Genomic DNA, 18040 nt, shown 5'->3' with positions numbered 1-18040 from the left:
TAATATACTTCTTACCTACATCCATATCTTGCAAATTTTCTACTTTCACTCTTTCCAAAGCGCTGGTTTGCTCCCTTACCCTGTGCCGCCAGCGATTGAAGATACCCCTTATCCGGGATATCACCAGTAAATGGTCCGAGTCAATGCCAGCACCGCGATATGCACGGGTATCCAGCACTTTGTTCTTCAATCTTTCATCTACAATCACAAAATCTATCATACTTTTTAAAATACCTTCCACTCTTGTATAGGTGTGGATCTCTTTATGTTGAAACATTGAGTTCGACACAAAAAGATCCCACTCTAGACAAATTTCTAATACACTTCTTCCATTATCATTCACCTTTTCGTCACCAAACGCACCAAGCACCTTTTCATATCCATCACGCTTTACACCCACCCATCCATTAAAATCACCTAACATAATAATCTTCTCATTTGGCTTGGTAACTTTCAATACTTCTCTTACACTATTCCAGAACTCCTAATAACAAACAAAACAACCCACTAAAACAACCCACGATATATCGACAAACAAATAAATTCCCATTATTCCCATCACTCGGTATTCTTCCAATAAAATATCGAAATTTCTAGATTAAATAGGTATACATTTCGCTTAAAAAGTCCCAACAATGAACCTAAAAAAAGTATTCGCGATATGGTTTTTTACTCTTGAAACCCCCGCAATACAAAACCGAACGTTTTTCTTATCCTTTAAATTTCGATACATTCAACCAATCAAAAGAATCGTTCAAATGCAAAATTCCAAATTAAACTTTTATTCCCATCGAATAAAGCTCAAGTTCGAAATCTACGTGAATGGAGGTAGCAAAGTTTAACTTTGTCTGTCTCTACAATGAAATCCGGATACTCTTTAGGGATCCGTACGTTTAAATAAAACCGTTAAAAAATGCCTTCTACTGTCTACCTGTCACAGATGCTTACTAAATTACACGATTAATTTCATAATTAATTATGTCTAATGTTTAGAAAAAACATAAGTTAAAAATATATCTTCTTCCTTCTGGCACATCCTCGCCTCTCTGGAGAGGACCCGAGGTGTGCCTCTTAATCATGCCTTTGGATAGATTAAGTCAAGTTTCAACACGAAGCGAGTCCCGTCTGACCTTCCTTCACTACCGAAATGAACCTAAGCTGTATTAGACTACTTATTAATAATTCGTCTTTTGCGACATCCATGGTAAAAAGATGAACTCGTCGTCCTATTCCAAAGTGCATATAACATAATTCAACAAAAAAATATTAAACTATAGGTAACATACAATGAAAGAAAATGTACGGAACCCCCAATGAATTAAAACTCGCACTTTCCTTTTTTTCTTTAGAAGTTGAAGCAATATCGGTCTGAATTTAAATTTTTCAGCTGTTGAGCAAATCTGTATTGACAAGATTAAGCCAGTATCGAATTTGAATAGGTATTGGTGTTTACCATGGCAAATCTATCTTCCTGGTATTCTTTTTAAGACTTAAAAAAATTTGGGAGGATTCCAGTGAAAAAATCTCTGAAAGTAATGAAATCCGAAAATTTATTTATTTCTTTCTTTTAGATTACCAGCCATTACCTTAAAATTAATAAGCTCAAAAGCCAATAATATTATCAGAGGCGCACATTTTGGCCACATTTTTCTCTGAAAATTCCCACTGAAATGAAAAAATGGGAGTTCTAGTTTTTACGAGGGCGGAGCTGCTGGAAAAAGCAAGTTAACAATACTTTATGAACTTACCCCGACCTTAGAACACAAAAATAAGTCAAAAGATGTTCCTTATTTCACGTAATGATCATGTCACCACGAATTTATCTACTTAATCTGTATCCCAACGTGGAGTGACAAAATGATTTTAATTAAAAGTCCGTGCCAACCGAAATTATTCGGCGAAAATTCCGGAATCCGGGAATTTCAACGGAAAAAGGAAAATTCCAGATTACCCTCTCAAGAATGCCAACATCGGTGAATTATGCCCCCGGCTGCGATGCAAATGATTATGACACTGAAATCGAGGGCTATTTATTTTGTTCTCTGGTGAAAAAAAAAAATCAAAGCAATATATTTTGTCACCCTTTTTAACAAGTCTCCTGTCTCGGGTCTGCTGGAAGAGATTTCTGTAGAAATATGCAGAACCTATGAACTATTGTTTGTGTTTATCAAATTTCTTTTATTATGTTTTCTATGTACATCAATTGGTAAATATTATTATACACTTGATTTACGTTTTTCGATAACAGATAGACCACTTAGAACAATTGTAATAATTATTTCACAAAAAATATAATATATCATTAGATAATAATACAATTACAAGTGATAGTAATAAAAGTTATTATATTACAGAAATTGCAAGGAATAAAAGATCGTAACATAAAATTTTGGATCTCTTTATCAGGTCCCAATACCTATAATTGTTTAAAATGCTGTTTTACTAAGCACATTTCAGAAAGTAAGCAAAGAGACGTTTAAACAAAATGATTCTTTGCAATTTGAAGAATCATTAATATTTCCTGTAAATAATTTTGGTATTAAATCTGCCTCCAAAAGTAATCAATTCAAAAGCGACAAAGAAAAATGATGTACCTATCTCCATACGACTTTACAATGGCGAGCTAAAAATTCTGATCACGCGCGCAACAAAGCGTCAACTTCAGAACGGCCCTCAATTCCTGCTGCTAATGAAGTTACGCGATCGTTGTAGGACGCGCCCAAAATAAATAGGTATGGATTTGATTTTATTATTATGCTATTGGCCCGATGTCTGATTCCAAGTGTGTATAAACCTTTTTTTAATAGGTTATTTAATGTTCATTAAAGTTAATCAAGAGAAAGGCATACGATCGTGAGCTGAATATGGCTTTCAAGTATTTTCGTTCGTCTATTCTATAACCGCGTGAGGAACTCCCATATCAGCGGAAGCCTTCATGTCCGTGATATAGCAGACAAAATGCAGGAGCACGGCTATGTCTTGCGGAAAACAGCAGACTTCTTGGGGAACCGATGTCTGATGCAAAAGATGATATGCGAGCCAATGGACTGAAATCCGCGTACGCCGGGCCCCGAAACACTTCTGTGGAGGGTGCAACCGGGAACACACAGAGATGAGAGAAAGACTCTGTAAGGGGTAAGGATATGATATTTGAAGGAATTGGGTAATATTCTGAAAATATGCAGGTCATACATCCAATTTTTTAGTCTCCTTGGAAATTTCATTCAAGTTAACCCAATCTTTTTTTTATAGTATTGATTTAAGAAATAAATATTTTCTTGAAATCGAACGGTTAGCTGTTGATTAAAATGTTATACCCAAAACGACTCAAACCCATATAAATATATTATCATTTATTGAGGCAATTTATACTTTAAACGCTCAACCTCGTACGTTGTATACAACCTCTTGTTTAAGGGTTTAGGTTCGACCCCTGTAAATCTTTTCTATCGTGGGCTCTTATGTTAACAAAACGAAATTTACGAACCAACCCTTGTATTTTGTTTTAGCCTTTAACCCTTTTTGTTTAAGTTTAAATTTCGGTAGAGAAGTTTCAACATCGATATGTGTGAAATGGACTGTATTATTTTTTTCTAGTATGCTAGAAAATTGAGTATTTACATAAGAATAAATGCCTATAAAACATCCCTTTACATTTCCAAATACATGATAAAAAATCTCAATTCTACCTCTGGCTCTGTTTTCCTCATCAGGGATAAAGATGTTATTATATACATGCATGTAGATTGATCAAATATATACAACGCGTATATGTAGTTGATATACATACATACACGCCTTAACTAAGCGAACAAACAAAAACAAATCTTTAGTTCACAAAGGCAAGAAGCCTCTTCAAAAATTAATTTGACTTGTTTCCTAATATTTCATTATTTACTTCAATTCTATTCAAAATTCGAAAAATATTTGAAAAATATCCCATCAAAGATTCCAATTTAAGTGCGGTCAATATTTAAAGACTAATACAGAAGGCATTCATACAAAAAGTGAAGTTAAAAATGTTATCTACTATAATTGATTGATAACGATAATCTCATCTTTTTCGGATTTTTCTGTCACTCAAATAAACCAGCAAAAGGCAATAGCGATAATTGGCCTCAGCAAAGTCTAGGCTGACATTTATTTAATCTGCACTCAATAAAGTTTTAATTGATCAGTCCTTAAGTTCAGTTCAGAGGAAATAAGCACAAAAAAATCATGACATCTCTTTTTTTTACTTTTTTTAAATAACACTTACCTCTCTGGGTAAATCAATAGCTAATAATATCATATCATGCAACGCAGAATTAGTACCAACACGAAATAATATCTGAGCAAAATCCTACTCGGAATACTGTATCAAATATAACCAAAATTCACCGGTGTTCAGCAGAGGTGCATGTAGCTCCCTACATTCGCAGTTAGTTCCAATAGATTTCACACAGTTTCTGCAGAATGCACACTGCAGGTCCCACAACCCTGTGTGATTTGTAACATATCAAACAATACACAGTTTAAAATGGTATAGGTCATAAGTTGAAGCGTTTTCTGTGAATATCAATTTTAACTCTCTGGATATGGAATTGTCATTGTGCGTTTCAAGTTTAGAAGTTTATATTCAAACTTCGATCTCTTTATCAAATGGAAAGTGTTTTATTTACATTTTATTTTGCAAGTTCGCTAAGTGCATCACCGCTAAGTCTTAAGTTAGAGAGAGAAATGACATGAAAACTTTCTAGGAATAAAGTATAAATGTAAGCGAACAATTATAAATTGCATATCAAAAATATCTAAGCAGAATGTATGATACGCAGCTTATCATCAACAGAAAATATTTGCAGTATCATGTAGAGTAAAAAAAAAATCTTATATACGATTTTATGAATTCCTCATAGACATAATTCTTTCAGTTTCTTCGAGTACAAAAACAAAACAGATAACTCTGGCAATATCAAAATGACTAAGCAAATAGTGAGGGGTGAGATTGGGTCTATTTTGCAAACACTACACTTTAGAATGCCGAGTCATTATACCTTTTCAAAACAACGTTGCATTACTTTAAATTCATTGTTATTCATATCCTAACGAGCCTTCTTGAGACAAGAGAACTACAATATTTTACGTTTATAGCCACACCGCCATAATATTCCTTACATGAAAGATTTATGATAAAAACATGTTTATGCTGGAACAGAATTTCGTATGAAGCTGTTTTATAGTCTTCCTGAGTTAAGTAGCTTTTCCGCTAGACATAATGAGGCTCAGGATCGTGTATATCACATGTGCCAATGTGAAAATGAGATGTGTATATTTTTTTTTATAGTTCTTATATTGGTATGAATATTGTATATATTCCGACAAAATCGTGTGGTTTTCAGCACTTTAGAATAGAACCGCTTCATGTCTTTCCTTAATCAATAGCGAATAGGATAATAAACTTGGGATTTCTCTTGTAGGCGATGGCTAGTTGACCCATCACTATTAGAATCTCAACTCTATCAAAAAACCATACAGGTGAAAGTGGCCTTTCAGTTTATTTCAGACTACGGGCTTTCTCTGCCCCGCAAGTGATATAGACGTGTGTATATGCTTGTGTGTATATTGGCATAACTTTGTGTCTTATAAACGAAGAACCATTTTTACTCTTAGTTATGTATGACTCATCAATAAACTTCTACTTCAACAGTTATTTTATTTAAAATTCTTATACACACTTAAATTTTCTTTTTCATTATTATCTTTTTCAATCTGAGCAGAGCCAGACTTTTGGTCGCCAGTGAGATAGCAATTAAATTAAAATCAGTTTCATCAAGTTAAAGACAAAATGTTAAGCTTCTGAATTGGGCTATACGTAAAGGCTTAGCCGGGAATTTGGGTCAGTCCATGTTCGTAGGGATTTCTTCCAATAGATTTGGTTGTACGCCTCAATCGGCAATAAAATTATTGTTCGGAAGTTTAGGAGGAAGATCTTTGATGGATGTAGCGTTAATATAGAACTGTCCCTTCCTTATTAGAATTCTTTATGAAATGGATTTGATGAACGAAAATAAGATGAGTAGATGAGATAGGATACGATTGTTTTACCAATATATGTCGGAATTAAACCATCATTATATTTTAAAAGTAATAAGTATGTAGATATTGCACTTGTTGCCAGTTCCATTAGTTTAAGACTTAGAAATTAATCAATTAGTTTGTTTTTTATGAATAGTATTTTAGTTACACATTTATATCTATGCGCAAAAAGGCACAGGTTCGAATCTCACGTCGGCCATGTACCAATAACAATTTTCAAAATTATGTACATTAGCTTGAATACTAACCGTTGCTCTAACGGTAATTGCGGAGGTCAGATGGGAATCGCATCGTTTAAAAACCTGACTCAGCCAATCCAGGATTCGTGGTCAAAAGCATACATACCCCAGGCGCCTCTTCAGAGAGGTGAGGTCGCAACTAGGACTAGAGCCAGGAGGAAGAAAAAGAAGAAAGAATCAAATAACAAAACACGAGAAAATCCAACGATTGAAATTTCAATTTCATGATTCGAACCCACTACTAGTCATCACTCACAGACTGGCATCTATGTCACTAGGAAATACATTATCTTACATTCGTTATGTCCCAAAGGACGATCCGGCACAATTGTCAATGGACGTTTGTGTATTTATGGCCGCATTATCGAAATTCACCATCACAAATTCTGGATAAGGGTTATTTGTCTGACAGTAAATTCAAATTGTGCGTTTAACGCGAAATTGTGGACGAGATAAGTGGAGTCGAGTGGAATGGGAATTTGTGCCGCTATAAAAATAAATAAACGTGAAATTTTCCTAAAGCAACATACATACATATAATCACGTCTATATCCCTTGCGGGGTAGACAGAGCAAACAGTCTTGAAAAAACTGATAGGCAACGTTCAGCTTTTTGGCTTGACGATAGAATTGAAAAGCTTAAAGCAAGAATTCTGTTATACCATTAATAATAATCATCCCGTTATAATGACATCCTTGAACTTTGCTTTAAAATGCTTTTATGATGAAAATTTGTTTAATCATTCTTCTGACAATACAGTGTACAACTATGCTATCTATAAAATTTGGACCCACGGGTTATTATGTGAATGCCTAATTCACTGTTAATTTTATACTGGTATGATAGCTAAGTAAAACATATAGACAGCAGCTAGCACTGTTTGTGTTAGCTGCTTCTCTTTACGTATTGACAAAGAAAGTATTCAAGCATTATTTTTACGTTAGACAAATATAGCGCCATCTATAAAAAATACATTCGCGATATTCGCAAATCCCACGGTAACTATTGTTTTTACAAGGATGAAAAGTACCAAATATATATCCAGGCTATAAATTATGCAAACCCAAATTTTCAAGAAGATTGCTCATCACAAAATAAAGCTTAAAAAATAACAAATAAACTTACACACATATAATTACATCTATATCCTATGCGGGGTAGACAGAGCCAACAGTCTTGAAAAGACTGAAAGGCAACGTTCAGATGTTTGGCTTAATGATAGAATTGAGATTCAAAGAGTGACAGGTTGCTAGACCATCGCCTAAAGGAAGAATCCCAAGTTTATAAGCCTATCCCTTAATCGCATTTTACGTCATCCATACGAACGAGAAGGAGTGGTCCTATTCTTTTTTTATCGGTGCTGGGAAACACATATCACAAAAAAACTTACTTTATATTTATAACATTTGTTAAGGTTGTATTAATCCGACGACATCTGTTAAGCAAACTAAGCGACCTGCACGGCATTGCATCATCTGCAAACTAGAAACTGAATTAAATTATACCAGCACATAACTAGGCCAAAATGAATAGTCGCAAACTACACTAGTTAAGCGTGTTTTTGGCAAGAAATCCAGGGAACACAGATGTACGCCAGAATTTGGTCGCGTAGCCCCATAACTTACGCAAACAAGCCAACTTTGCATTTCGAGGTTAGATATTTTTGGTTTATTGTCTGGAAACCAAGTTATATTCATTCGGCGGTGTTTTAATTGGCTGTTAAAGTTTAACTTTACCGACGAAAACCTTTTTTTTTTGTGGTGATATAAAAACGAGCAGAGGCGAGGGTCATTTAGTCAAAAAAATAATAATAATCTCGTCTTTTTAATAATATTCATATGTTCTGTTGTCGTTGAGTATACGTTAAAAAAAACATTAAATTAAAAATTATAATACTTAAAAATTAACACTTTACTTAAAAATTTTAATTACTTTTTATTACTTTTTACATTAAAAAAATCAATTAATTGTTTATATCGTAATAAGTAAAAAATTGTATCTTCATTGGTATTCATATGAATTCGTTGAAAACCTAGGTACACGATGAGAACCGAAGCGTAAAAGCTACTACACTCTGATGCCACAACGGGATGCACTCAACCTAACAAATTCTATCAACTGCCTCGATATTTTGACAAAAAAGCTAAGGCCGCGCTCACAAATGCAAAGAATATTCCAGTATATTGTACGAGTATGTTCCTTCACGCTACATTCGGGCGTTTGGTAGCCGGAGAATTTATTAGACTTGGGGTAAGATAGGTAGCTTTTAACGTTTCTCTCCTGTCCTTAAAAGCGTTTTTTTTTAATTTTTCAGCTTAGTTCATAGCCCAAATTAGTCTTTAAGTAAAGCTTGTTATTCAATACTTAATTTTATTTTAAGTTATCCAACTAAATATACTACATTGATTGTTTGTTAGTAAACTCTTTATTGCAAAAAGAAATGATATCATACAGTGCATAAAGTTTATTTTGATAATAATTAATTATTATAATGGATTTACTGGGACATTTTGGACCTTATACCTATTTACGATTATTAACTTTTCTAAACATAATTAACCCTGAAATTTAACAAAATAAGCAAATATTTGAATGAACGCATCCAAATCACACTTAGGGAGAATAGCCGTAATAGAAAAATACTTAGTTATTCAGAAATATTAAGGAAAATATTATTACCTCGAAAATCCTTTGAAATACATTTCCAGTGGATTCATGCGAACTAGCAGCTGAGCAAAAAAAAAGAAACGAAATGTAAGCAGACAGGTAATCCTGTTCGCCTCTTGCGGGTTATATTAACCGGAGGTTTTTATACGCGACGAGACGGGTACGAAATGAAATCAAAATCGAAAGAAACACCGCTATATTATACTCACGATCATTCTCAGGAAAAAGTAAGGTTATGACCCGTGATGTTTAGCCAAATCTGAGGCCATCCATTTAATATAATTACTTATTATTAAGTCAGTGTCACAAAGACTGAAAGGCCACGTTCAGCGGCTTAAGGATGGAATTGAGATTCAAATAGTTACAAGTTGCTAGCCCATCGTCTAAAAGAAGAATCTAAAGTTTATAAGCCTATCCCTTATTCGCCTTTTACGACATCCTTGGGAGCGAAATTGAGTTGTACTATTCTTTTTTTTTTATTGGAGCCCGGAACCACACGGCACAATTTACATTTACTATATTTCTAAAGGGACAAAACATTACTCGTCCGGAAACCATCACGTACTCGTCACGGCCCCGTCACGTCACGTATAATCCAACTTGCATTTCGCCGACCCTACCCCAATCGGTGCACGGAATTTTCGTATAAACCTGCCACGATGTTCGTGAAATTTTCATTCTTAATAAAGTGTACTGGTTTTTTGGATAAACGTATTGTTGTTCATGTTTTGGTAAAATAACAGTGGTAAGTGAAAATGTACATTAAGTTTTATAATGACGATAATTTAAGTCATGAAATCTTTGATTATAATCATATCAGGTACATGTTTAATGAGCAGCTATATAGTGGTTTGGCATAGAGTTGACGATGGAGTTAGGAAGCCACTATAAATAAATAAATATATACGGGACAAATTACACAGATTGAGTTAGTCTCGAAGTAAGTTCGAGACTTCTGTTACGAGTCACTAACTCAACGAATACAATCTAAGAAATAATATTATTTTTCGAAATAGTCTTTATAAATGGTCATTTTAAAAAAATATATTTTCTTAGTAAATTTTTCGATGTTTTATGTACTAAAAGTAATATAACTCATACTTCTACTAGAAGTTTTTCCCAAACACACTTTGGCGTCCACCCATCTGCTCAGACTTGGTAATATTCATTGAGTTCTAATGGAAATATGAATTATTCCGTTCTTACAACTTTCAGACTCGAGGGAACTGTGATAATATAAGCCAGGATATTGTGAGCACTCATTTTAGTTTGGTAACTTTTCGATAAGTGTTCCTAGGCAATTTTGAAAACTTTAAAATGGTTTATCTATGAAATACTCGTAGCAAGGGAAACTTAAATTATTTTCGCTAGTAATGGCATTAATATTATTATTATACTAGAGGCCACCCGCAAGTTCGTCCGCGTAAAACCCTATCAATCCCGTGGGAACTCCAGGATAAAAAGTAGCCTATATGTTATTCTGGGTCTTCAGCTACCTACATACCATTCATCGTAATCGGTTTAGTAGTTATTGCCTGAAAGAGTAACAAACATCCATACTGACATACTCACAAACTTTCGCATTTCATTGCGCATATTAGTCGGATATAATAAGGTTGCTTTCTAAATTGCTAGAATTAAGTCTCGAATTTTGTTTGAAATACTTTTTACTCTTTGTCTACCAGTGATTATTGAAGAAATTAATCAAAAAAGAGGTTAGACCTATCTGGCAATATGTATCCCTCATTCTCAATTCCATCATTAAGTTTAACTTGGTTACTCGTTAAATGTATGTATGATAAAGATACCTAACATGGTGTTAAAAGAATTTGCAACAATTAAACGGTTAGCCTAACACCATCCTGCCATATATATTGTAAGCACCTCTACATCTTATCCGTCTTTTACAGCATCCATAGTAAGATATCCTCATTTATTTTATTTATGTACATCAACGAAAATAAGAATAAAACTTAAAATAAAGAGGAATTCAGTTCAAAGGCACTACTTATTCTTATCTTTCTATCTGATTTCGTGACATATTTATATGAAATAAAAGTATTTTGTGTGAGTATACCTACTCACATATACCATGGTACTAATTTCATTTTATGTTATTACTCCAGATTGACAAATTTTCGATATACTTAGTGTTAATCAAGTACACGAGTAAAACAAGTTTACAAGATCACGAATAAAAATGGGAAATTTCCCACAATTTCGTGAAATTTATTCTTTCCGGGAGGAAATTGAAATTCGACCCCACCAAACTCGACAGGTCAACAGGCCAATGAATTATTTACAGCTTATGACTTACTTATTCGTCAGATTGTAATTTTTTTGGAAGGTAATTTTTTCTTTATAAATTAAAAACACTTTTTTTGAGCCGCTATTTTGCTGAGATTCTAGCTTAGTATTTGTATTTTTTTAAATCTATCTATACATATAATAAATCTGTAGAAAGGTCAATTCTGTACATTGAAAATATTGAAAAAATAAATAGCAGGGGGTGTTACTGGATCGATACCAAACACAAAAATGTGATTAAAAAATTTTTTGTCTGTCTGTCTGTATGTTCAGGCATCACGTGAAAAGTAACGGTTCGATTTTGATGAAACTTGGTATAATTATACCTTATTATCCTGGGCGTAAAATAGGATACTTTTTATCCCGAAAAAATACGAAGAAAAAAAAATCTTAATTTTTCAGTTTATACATAGATGTTGTTCTGTAGAACCGCGAACACACGTTGCGTTACCCGCAGTGGATTTAGCGCCGTAACATGTAGCGCCTAAAGTCGGCTTTGGCTTGAACCGTTTGCTGCACAAGCGGGCCGCTACTAATTACTATGAAAAAAATACTACATAGCTACATTAATTCTTATCAAGCTGAAAATGAGTATAATTATTTAAAACACAATCAAAAGCATTATTTCAAAATTCCCCATGATTCCGGTTTAAGGAAAAAAATTTACTCACGGTCAAAGGTAAAAAATGGGTGTATCGCAATTTTCTTTAAAACGGTAAGTTTTTCAAATCGGAAAATTACCTCAGACATAAATTGTAGATCATAAAGTTATCTATAAAAAAGGTATCAATAATTTTTTTCAACAAAGCTACCGTTTCTGTGATATAAGGATGCAAAAAGTTGCAAGCGTCATAATATGCATCCGTTTCCTTGCCACCTCTGAGGTAGTGTACTATTAGCGCGTTTTTTTTTTCACATTTTTATTATTAAACTTGAAAAAGTCTGAAATAGGTTAGAATAAACACGTGTTTTCACTACGCAGTGGCACTCAAGACTAACTTTCGCATTTATTATTTAAAAAAATAGAATAACCCTAAGTGAAGAAAATCATCTTAGGACAATAATAGAGATTACAATTATCAAATTCAATGCAATAATCAAATTAAAACTAAAACTACTTATAAAAAGAAAGAAAAAAGATGACTACAAACTAAAATTTAATTTATAAATTGTACAGTCCTTGCATAGCATCAACATGCGGGAATGTGCCCAGAAGGCTGGCAGCATTGCCAATTCGAATGGCAAAGCTGATTCACTGAGCCAGATAATTTCCAGCCCTCCGGTCCCAGAGTTTCTACCCCAAAAGGTTCAAAAGTATAGATATTACCGATAACTACATACAAACATACATACATAAAATCACGCCTCTTTCCCGGAGGGGTAGGCAGAGACTACCTCTTTTCACTTGCCACGATCCCTGCATACTTCCTTTGCTTCATCTACATTCATAACTCTCTTCATGCAAGCTCGGCGGTTTCGGGTACTTTTGACCTGACCCTTTACCAGGACGTCCTTAATTTGATCAAGATATGTTCGTCTAGGTCTTCCCACCCCGACCTTTCCCTCCACACTCTCCATGTATATCTGCTTAGTCAACCTGTTTTAATTCATCCTCTCCACATGACCGAACCATCTCAACATACCCTTTTCTATTCCTGTAACTACATCTTCTTTCACATCACAACATTCCCTTATCACGCTGTTCCTTATCCGGTCACTCAATTTCACACCCAACATACTCCTTAACGCTCTCATTTCCACTGTATTTATTCTGCTTTCGTGCTTCTTTTGCCATACCCAACTTTCACTCCCATACATTAATGTCGGGACCAACACGCCCCTGTGCACACAAAGACTGCTCATAAAGGCATGCAAAGCTCCATTCACCATGTTCCCCGCGTTCACTCTCCTTTCAATATCACTATCACACACTTGCCATCTGATGTAAACTTTGATCCCGATAACTACATATTTGCGCCTTTTGAGGTTTTTTGCCTCATTTGAAGCAGAACGGCCTTAGATTTAGTAACCTGAAGATGAGACGGCGCAAGTGTGTCGACACAAGTAGCATCCCACAACAAAGGCCGCCCCAATCTCCAGGGTACCAAAGTCATACCATCCGGTCTTTTGGCATCATCCCGAGCCAGACCGTTTGGTTCTAGAACGGCTGGAACATGGATGGTGGCAAGAGCACGGAGGATTATATCATTTCGGGCGGCATGGCGCCCTAAACGGCCGGCACTCCTAGAGCATAAGAGGCCGTGGTGTCCATAGCCGACAACGGTATCCCCGCAAGAACAACTATTATTAAAGACTAACGGTATTTCATGTGTTGAGCATTCTGAGATAAAGCAGCTATACGAGCCTAGCCATGTACACAATTAAACAGAGAGACAGATGTTGCCTCAAGGTTTCACTACAGTATAAATGAAGGGACTGGGTTTCATTATACTTATGTATATTTTATATTTTGAATTCAAGTTAAAATTACCGACAGAACAATATTTTTACTTATATTACTGCTACATAGAGTATATACGAGACGTGCTTATGCATATATGACGCTTGCAACTTTTTGCATCGTAATATCTCAGAAACGGTAGCTTTATTGAAAAAAAAATATTGATTCCTTTTTATAGATATCTTTATGATCTACAATCTATGTCTGAGGTAATTTTCCTATAAAACTTACCGTTTTGAAGAAAATCGTGAAAATCCCATTTTCTTACCTTTGACCTTGGGTAATTTTTTTCCTTAAACCGGAATCATGGGGAATTCTGAAATAATGCTTTTGATTGTGTTTTAAACAATTATATTCATTTTCAGCTTGATGGGAATTAATGTAGCTTCATTCCTATTTTTTGGTCTAAATTGACCGGACTGAAAATAAAATGGAGAAATAAACCATCTACGCGAAGACCGACATCCGCGCGGACGGAGTCGCGGGGGAAAGCTGGTTATAAAATATAATAATGTTGGGAACTAATTTTGAAGAAGAGAATCTTAGAAGGAGCAGCGGTACAAATTACTACTCGAATGAATGTGAACGTTATACAGCTAAACGTGGCCTTTCAGTCTTTTCAGGACTGTTTGCTTCGTTTGCCCCGCAAGAGATAAAAACGTGATTATGTATGTATGTACTTCAATGAAAACTGAACAGCCCAAATTACTAAGCTTAGACAATGTAAAGATGTATACCTATTTCTAAAGTATTGTCATAAATACAAAATAACTAATGCATCAAGGATTCTATCCGATATCAAATTAGCGAAGGCATCGCAAAGCAACGGCTGAAATTCAATGCGTATTCTCCCACGCTGTGATGAGAGTGAAAGACCATTAGTATACCTTGACATGATAGTATAGTTAAACGATTTATTGTAAAAGATGTTGATTGAGATATCTCGTGACCGGGGGGCTGGAATTATCTTGCTCAGATAATCAGCTATGCTATTCTACTGCCCGCTTACTGCACACAAGTAATCATCGGGCTAATAATTAATTATAAAGTGGAATTAACCGTTCTTCAGATAATTATTAGTTTTTCTAAAGAAAGTAGATCTATTTATCTATAAAAACATAAAAGAAGAAAGTGTGATTGAGAGAGGACTTCACTTAATTCCAGCGGGAACGGGAATAATGGCGATTTTTCATTTTCATCATTTCCTTGAGTATTTTTATAATTCTTATATCTAGCTTTCTTTGTTTTTTGTACTTCTCAATCTCAAGTAAAGATAAACTTGGAACCCATATTTTATGAGATGGGTTAGCAACTTGCATCTTTATATCCACCTAAACCTATTTAATAATTTTGTGATTTACGAATTTTGACACAAGTGGCTTTGTCCTACCCGTAAGGCAAAATGTTATGCATGTGTTTATGTCTAATCAATGTTTAATTCTCCGCAACTTATCTTTCACTTTTTTTGCGCACGCATAAATATTCAATCCCATTTCGAACAGCGATAAATAACGAACCTTGCTGATAGAGCGGCCGTATTCATAGTCACATTCTGACCAATTCCTTTGCCAAAATCCGGTCATTCGCATTACCATAACTAAGGGTGCGATACAAAAATTCAACCCCACTCAACTCTCCGGGGCTTGTCTAAGTGATGGATGCGAGCGAAAAGTAGGTTACGTTTTTTGTCTTGTTGCGTATGGTAACAGCGAATGTTAACTTTGAACAGTATTTTTAGTCATCGAAATATGACTGCTGGCTTTGAAACTTACCATATTATGAAAACCTTTGGCAAAGTTTTAAATCTAAATTTTTTACGTGACACGAATTTGGTTACTTTGGTTTTAGTTCGTGACGAATATACCTACTCAAAAATTACATTCACGTACAGTACTAATTTAACTGAAAGAAGCTAAGATATGATAATAATATCGCCAAGATAAACTTTTATTTATGTTCCCCGGGCAAGTCTATCTGTCATTTTTTCTATTTTGATTCAGTCGTATGAAACATTATGCTCTAACTTTTGTCCACATGAGTGGTCCGCAGATCAACTACTTTTAGACCTACGTTTTAAATGTCTTAGGTCGTTGAATTTTATAATATGATTCCAGGTCCAATCAAAATGTTTGTTTAAACGTAACCGCTTTTGATTTCAACTTGGGCCAAGGGTTTGTGGCTTTTCTGACCTCGAGCAGGATCGAATGTAAGATTTATAGCGGTAGCTATCGGCTCTTTACACAAAGGGGACAAAGTAAGCCGAGAATGCGTGCCTATGACGTACCAGTGGCGAAACTAGCTTGTCATCATAGATTTTCATTCATTCATTCATATGATCACGTTTATTTTCGTTACGGAATCGACAGAGCCAGCAGTCTAAAAAACTGATAGGCATGTTGTTGATAGGCTTAATGATAGAATTGAAATTCAAAATAGTGTCAGGTTGCTAGCCCATTGCCTTAAAAAAAGAATCCTAAGTATTAGCCTAACCCTACTATTATTTTTATTAATATTGGTGCCGTGTGCCCTGCACCAAAATAAAATCATAGATTTAAATACAAATATACATAAAATCACGCCTCTTTCCCGGAGGGGTAGGCAGTCTACAGAGACTACATCATTCCATTTGAAACGATCATACCATACATACTTCTTCTGCTTCATCCACATTCACAACTGTTTTCGTGCAAGCTCGTCGGTTTCGGGGAATCTTGACCTGACCTTTTGCAAAGTCGTCCCTGATTTGATTAAAGTAGATTCATCTAGGCATTCTCACTCTACGGTTCCCTTTCACAGTGCATTGTCCTTCTCCTTGATACAGGTTTCAATAAAGCAATGCCTTTCAGTAACAACAGCGTTCCGTACACTTATTATATCAAACCCTAACATTATAACATGTTAGTGAATTAAATCAAGTACAACGAAGAGTGTCAAATACACCAATAATACGCATTAAATAATATTATATCAATGAAAACTTTAGATCTTTCTGTTTAAATTTTCTGTTCTTTGGTAAAATAAAGTAAGAAACAAATACTTTTTTGAAGAATAAATTTGAAATCAACATAGAGATGGTTCGTCTCCGCCTTTCATATGTTCAGAGCTCGCTTTATTTAAAGCGAGGTTTTCATTCCAAATTTGCCTCATTTATCGCCCTTTCCCTCATATTGCCGCCATTATTAATTTAAAGAGGGCTTAATATACTCAGAATATACGCATAGGATATTGACATAGTCCCAAAGGGTCTAATTAATCATTCCGTGACGAATAGGATACCGAGACATTGTTTTTGACAGGCGAATCTATATGACAAAAAATTAATAGAGAAATACTCATGTATTTTACTAGCGGCCGCCCGCGACTTCGTCCGCATGGAAACCCTATCAACTACTCACAAACTTTCGCATTTATAATATTAGTAGGATTCTTATTCATTATGGGCTAGCAATCTGTCACTATTTGAATCTCAATTCTTTCTTAAAGCCAAATAGCTGAACGTGGCCATTCAGTCTTTTCAAGACTGTTGGCTCTGTCTACCCCGCAAGGGATATAGACGTGATTACATGTATGTATGTATGGGGTGGACAAGGCCGATAGTCACAACATTCAAAGGCTACGTTTAGCTGGAAGGCTTAATGATGACAAGGATTCAGAGGTCACTACCTCTATAGCCAATTGCCTAAAAGAGTAATCATAATTATAAAAGACATTCCCATACTCGACTGATACCATCTGAGCTTAAAGAGAAGCTGTTTGCACACACTATGTTTTCTATTTTCTATGACGTCAGCTTTGGAACGATTGAGATGCTCAAAGTGTAAACTTTTGCTAAGAATTGACAAGCACTGTCCATTGGACCGAGAGCACAGGGAAAAGCTAGTTTGAAAGTTGTTCGTTAAATACTTCTAGAGTTACATTATATTTACATTGACATGATCAAAAAGAAGGTTAGAATTTTAATAAGTTTAAAACCTAATAATTTACCTCTTTATTTTCATATTTATCTAAGCAAAGAAAAAACATAGTACGTGACCGCTTCTTCTCTTCCCATTCAGTATAGTACAACTCAATCAAGGGAAAGGCTTCTTTTAGGTGACAGACTTACATATAACCTGTCATTATTTGAATCTCAATCCTAATGGATACAGCTAAACGTGGCCTTTTAGTCTTTTCAAGACTGTTGGCTCTGTCTACCCCGCAAGTGATATAGACGTGATGATATGTATGTATGTTTAGTAGGGAAATGCCTAAGTGTTGTAAGATGAAATGTTCGAATATACGAAAATCCATG

The sequence above is a fragment of the Amyelois transitella genome, chromosome 10 (genome assembly GCF_032362555.1).
Source record: "Amyelois transitella isolate CPQ chromosome 10, ilAmyTran1.1, whole genome shotgun sequence".
NCBI lineage: Eukaryota > Metazoa > Arthropoda > Insecta > Lepidoptera > Pyralidae > Amyelois > Amyelois transitella.
This window is presented reverse-complemented; position numbering follows the sequence as displayed.